The 6,043-nt window shown below is 43.2% G+C and overlaps 1 protein-coding gene across 2 annotated transcripts in view; it reads right to left on the minus strand.

The window, feature by feature from the left end:
• RFTN1 (raftlin, lipid raft linker 1) overlaps positions 1-6,043 on the minus strand; it is a 203,794-nt gene that overhangs the window by 28,727 nt on the left and 169,024 nt on the right. The window lies entirely within an intron of this gene.

The raw sequence follows: 6,043 nt of genomic DNA on the forward strand, positions 1-6,043 counted from the left end.
TGCCTCTTTTTTTGTCATGCACTGGATGTTTTAAAGCATACTACTGTTTAAAAAATGCATTTGTCCCATGATTCTGAAAACGTGACGATTTCCTTCACTCTCTTCCTCTGCAGCCAGGCTCTAAATTCGCTTTGCCCCGTGGTCTTCACCAGACCACACACTTGCCTCTCCCCTCTCATCAGCCTTAAAAGGTTCCTGGTGATTTAGGGCCTCTCACCACCCCTCAGGAAGCCTGACAAGGAACAGAAGTTATTTACGGGTGTGGAAAGACCAGGGGGTGAGCATTCATTTTTAATGACTGCACTTCTTCCCCCCAGTTAAAGGAATCAATCCTTCCTGCCTGGATTGAATCTATTCATCACGTTTTCACAGTGGCTGACACACAGTAGGAACTCAATATTTATTTGTTGAATAAATTTTTAAAAGGCCTAACTTACTTGTATAACTAAATTTTGCATAGGAAGTGAAATATGGGAATCTGAGAAAACAGGACCACTGAGTTTATGGAAGAAAAAGAGTACAGATAGAGAGTAAAAGTCAAATTCTTCCTTTGTCATACCACCCTCCGAGCTGTCACCAAGTCCAAGTTTAGTCTTCTTTACAATACTTCTAGGAGCATCCCTGCCTTCTGTCCCACTCAGTGGCAAACTGTTGGTTGCCAAGGCCAATAGCCCAGGTCCGCCTTCCTGGCTGACACCCTCTCCAGCCCAGCTCACCATGACCTTGACAGTGACGTGGTTCTGTGACCCAGCCAATGGGACAGAAGGGAAGCTCTGCTTGGGAGTTCCTGGGAAAGGTCTTACTTGCTAATAAAAAAGGGCACATGGCAGGAAATGCCCTCTTCTTTCCAACTGTCATCATGTTCCCATGAGATGCCTGGGAACTGCTGCAGCCACCTTGGGATTAGGGTCCTGAGGGGAGACCTAGCAGACAAGCTGAGGACTGGGATGCGGAAGGTGACAGTCCCCGGGTCCCTGATGATGTCCTCAAGCCACTGAAAAAGATGACGCTGCAACCCCTCACCTTCCTCCAGACTTGCTGCCTGGTGAGATGTGATGACAAATCCCTACACCGTTCAAGCCACTGCCAGGTGGATACTCTGCCTTGACAGTGGTTGATACCCATGACCACCATATATGACATCACTTATACGTGGAATCTAAAAAAATGATTCAAATGAACTTATTTACAAAACAGAAATAGACCCACAGATGTAGAAAACAAACTTATGGTTACCAAAGGGGAAAGTGGGGAGGGATAAATTAGGAGTTTGGGATTAGCAGATACACACTACTATATATAAAATGGATAAACATCAAGGGCCTACTGTATAGCACAGGGAACTACATTCAATATCTTGTAATGACCTATAATGGAAAAGACTTTGAAAAAGAATATATATATAACTGAATCACTTTGCTGTACACCTGAAACATTGTAAATTAACTGTACTTCAATAAAAAATTATGTTCAAAACAAGAAGTTGTACAAGAAAAAAAAATATGTGGAAGACAACAGAAAGTGGAATTACTCAACTCCTATTTTACTTTCTTTTCCATAAGGAGAAAATAAGTACACCTAAAACCTAAGAGAAGAAAGGCTATGGGGACACAGAACTAGCTATCATCTAAAAACTAACTTTTAAATACCCAAGTAAAATGAATATTTCTCTACATAAAAATGAAAATATTCCAGATAAAGCTGCCTTCCACCCTTCCATGCCAAGTCACATGTAGCCACCATCATCAGCTTGGTGGCCGCTCTTCCAGGCCTTTTTCTGCATTTACATATTCCCACACAATATACATCATATTATTCTGTGAAGTTTTTTCCCCATTAATGGCATCACACTGGTGAGGGTATCTCTGTACTGGTCAGGGTTCTCCTGATAGACAGAGCCAACAGAATGGATAGAGAACAGAGAAACAGAATTTTAGACAGATAGATAGATAGCGACAAAGAGACAGAGACAGAGAGAGATTGATAGATAGATTGATTGATTTGGAGGAATTGACTCGTGCGACTGGGGGGCTGGCAAGTTCAAAGTCTGCAGGGCTGGCCCTCTCTTGATGTCTCAGCTGAATGGATGAGGCCCACTCGCATTATGGAGGGTTAGTCATCTGCTTTGCTCAAAGTCTACTGATTTGAATGTTAATCGCATCTAAAAAACACCTTCACTGCAACATCTAGACTGGTGTTTGACCAAACAACTGGGTACCACAGCCTGGCCAGGTTGTCCCAAAAAATTAACCATCACAGCTCTTCTGCAACTTGTTTCCCCACTGGACAACATTTCATGGAGTTCCTTCCATATCAGTCTGTACAGAATGACTGCATACATAGTAAGGATGCACCATCCACTATTTAACCCTTCCTCTGCTGATGGACGTGCACCTTGTCTCCTTTTTCCTGTTACTAATAATGCTGAAACCATGTCCTGGTATCAGCATTCTTGTGAACATGCCTCTGTTTCTCTAAAAGAGATGGACGTGAGGTGTGGACTTGCGTAGGGGTGGGTAGGGGTGGGCATTGAAAATTTTTCATAGAGGTTGGCAACCTGCCCTCCCAAGCAAACCTCAATTTTTTAAATGACGAATTTAAAATTCATCAAGCCGAGAAGAATTCCATTTTAAGGAAAAGGTGCTCAGCACACTGGCATGTCACTATCAAAGGTAGATGCAAGGAACTTGATCAAAGTGAAAGCTGGGAGAATAGACATTCTGTTGTCCCAGCCGCTGGCAGACTCATCTGAGCTGCGGTTTGCTCTGGGGTGGAAGGAGTGGCGTTACCACCTGGGAGGGCGGGCCTGGTCCTTTCACGGCAGTGATCATCCACGGGAAAATCTTCTGTACCACAGGAACAAGGCAGAGACCTGCTATCTATGGCACTAAAGGCTATGATCTCAGAACCAAAATTATTATCTTGGAGAAATTCTGGCAATGAAAAAAAATGCCAGATGGTTTAAAAGGAACAAATATTGGCTCCCTTGTAGGAGCAGAAGGTGGTGAATTCTAGACACCACAGACATTGACGTTACTCCCTGGCAAATCCCAGTGTGGACCGTTACTTGGATGGTCAGGAGCCCTTGGAAACAGAAGATTGATGCCCAGAAGGCTGCGGATGTCCACGCAGAAAAAGGGGGACATACGAGTTGTTGGATAGGGTCGTGGGACAGGTGGGGTGGAGTGTACCCCAGAGTGGGTTCCAATTACAGAGATGTCTCTTACCAAGCCTCTCATGAGTCCTTCAGGGACAAGATGGTGACCTCTGGGTGGAATGACAGGGCTATCTGAAACCTCTGCAGACGGGGCTGGGGCCACATTAGGGCCTGGGGGAGAGATTCCCACAGCATGCTAAAGGACCGTGTCCTCCATCCACACGTTGGACACTGGATCAGATAGGAGCAACCCTACGTAGGAAATGCTCAGAGAAGCCAGGGCTGGGACGATCCCCCAGACACGAGATGATGCCGTCATGATCACAAATGTCTCAGCAGGCTGAAAAAATGGGCAGAAACCAATGGGAGGCGATTCAACAGCAGACTGAACACACAGGTGGAGGATGGAGACAACACCTGACAACAGCGCCTCACGGGATGAGAACTGCGGGTGTTCACAGGCTGTAACAGGTGCCCCCAAAGTCCATTCAATCTCCAGCTGCACTAGCAGAAGCCCAGGTCCAGCTGTAGCGAGACCAGGTCTTTGCAGGTAGCGGGCTGCTCTTCACGATGCCCTTCGGATCCCAGGTGCTGTGCAGGTGAGTACTTCCAGGGTAAGTCTTCTGTGCTCCCACACCTGTTCAGGTCAGTTAGACCCACGATCACAGCTACATGCCTTAATTTAAATTATTTAAAATGGATAGGAAGCGCAAAGAAGTTGTTTCTAGGAAAATTAGATAGAATGCTTTGAAGAGACCTGACAAAAGACAGTTGCTTAAAAATAACAACTGTGGCCACTGTCTGGCGGGGCGGAGGGGGCTGGAAAAGACCAGGAAAAAAAATGAAAACAGAAGGATTCTGCAGTCAAATCCCTTTGCTACACTTTACAGACACTAATGCTGGCCATCAGCAACTGCACACTTTGGTTGATAAAAGAAGAATGAAGTGGGTTTCTAATCAGCAGACCCCAAACTCAAAAAGATTGGCACATGGATGTGTACTTACATATTTTATATTAAAATGTGTAAGATGTGAATATGCTTTTTTCTCTTTTTAAAAAATTTAATTGAAGTATAGTTGATGTACAATATTATGTTAATTTCTGCTGTACAGCAAAGTGACTCAGTTATACATATGTATATTCTTTTCCATTATGGTTTATCACAGGATATTGAATATAGTTCCCTGTGCTATACAGTAGGACCTTGTTGTTTATCCATCCTATATATAATAGTTTGCAACTGAACTTGTGGTGAGGGAGACCTTCAAGATGGTGGAGGAGTGAGACGTAGAGATCACCTTCCTCCCCACAAATACATCAGAAATACATCTACATGTGGAACAACTCCTGCAGAACACCTACTGAACACTGGCAGAAGATCTCAGACTTCCCAAAAGATATATATATATTTTTTTTCCTTTTTCTCTTTTTGTGAGTGTGTATGTGTATACTTCTTTGTGTGATTTTGTCTGTATAGTTTTGCCTTTACCATTTGTCTTAGGGTTCTGTCTCTCCTTTTTTTTTCTTCTTTATTTTAGTATAGCTTTTAGTGCTTGTTATCATTGGTGGATTTGTTTTTTGGTGTGGTTGCTCTCTCCTTTCTTTTTAAAATTACTTTTTATTTATTTTTATTTTTAATAATTTATTTTTATTTTTTATTTTAATAACTTTATTTTTATTTTATTTATTTTATTTTTTTCTTTCTTTCCTTCTTTTTTTCTCCCTTTTCTTCTGAGCCATGTGGCTGACAGGGTCTTAGTGCTCTGGCCGGGTGTCAGGTCTGTGCCTCTGAGGTGGGAGAGCTGAGTTCAGGACATTGGTCCACCAGACACCTCCCAGCTCCACGTAATATCAAGCGGTGAAACCTCTCCCAGAGATCTCCATCTCAGTGCTATGACCCAGCTCCACTCAATGACCAGCAAGCTACAGTGCTGGACACCCTATGCCAAACAACCAGCAAGACAGGAACACAACCCCACCCATTAGCAGAGAGGCTGGCTAAAATCATAAAAAGGTCACAGACACACCAAAACACACCACCGGACGCAGTCCTTCCCACCAGAAAGACAAGACCCAGCCTCATCCACCAGAACACAGGCACCAGTCCCCTCCACCAGGAAGCCTAAAAAACCCACTGAACCAACCTTAGCCACTGGGCAGGCACCAAAAACAATGGAAACTACGAACCTGCAGCCTGCAAAAAGGAGACCCCAAACACAGTAAGTTAAGCAAAATGAGAAGACAGAGAAACGCACAGCAGATGAAGGAGCAGGGTAAAAACCCACCAGACCAAACAAATGAAGAGGAAATAGGCAGTCTACTTGAAAAAGAATTCAGAGTGATGATAGTAAACATGATACAAAATCTTGGAAACAGAATGGAGAAAATACAAGAAACATTTAACAAGGACAGAGAAGAACTAAAGAGCAAACAAATAATGATGAACAACACCATAAAGGAAATTAAAAATTCTCTAGAAGAAATCAATAGCAGAATAACTGAGGCAGAAGAACAAATAAGTGACCTTTGATCAAACTATCAAAAATTAAATACAAAGAAAAAATATTAAAAGCAGCAAGGGAAAAACAACAAAAAACATACAAGGGAATCCCCATAAGGTTAACAGCTGATCTTTCAGCGGAAACTCTGCAAGCCAGAAGGGAGTGGCAGGACATATTTAAAGTGATGAAAGGGAAAAACCTACAACCAAGATTACTCTACTGTGCAAGGATCTCATTCATATTTGATGGACAAATTAAAACCTTTACAGACAAGTAAAAGCTAAGAGAATTCAGCACCACCAAACCAGCTTTACAACTTTTTTGCGGTACGCGGGCCTCTCACTGTTGTGGCCTCTCCCATTGCGGAGCACAGGCTCCGGGCGC

The sequence above is a fragment of the Physeter macrocephalus genome, chromosome 1, assembly GCF_002837175.3.
Source record: "Physeter macrocephalus isolate SW-GA chromosome 1, ASM283717v5, whole genome shotgun sequence".
Classification (NCBI taxonomy): Eukaryota; Metazoa; Chordata; class Mammalia; order Artiodactyla; family Physeteridae; genus Physeter; species Physeter macrocephalus.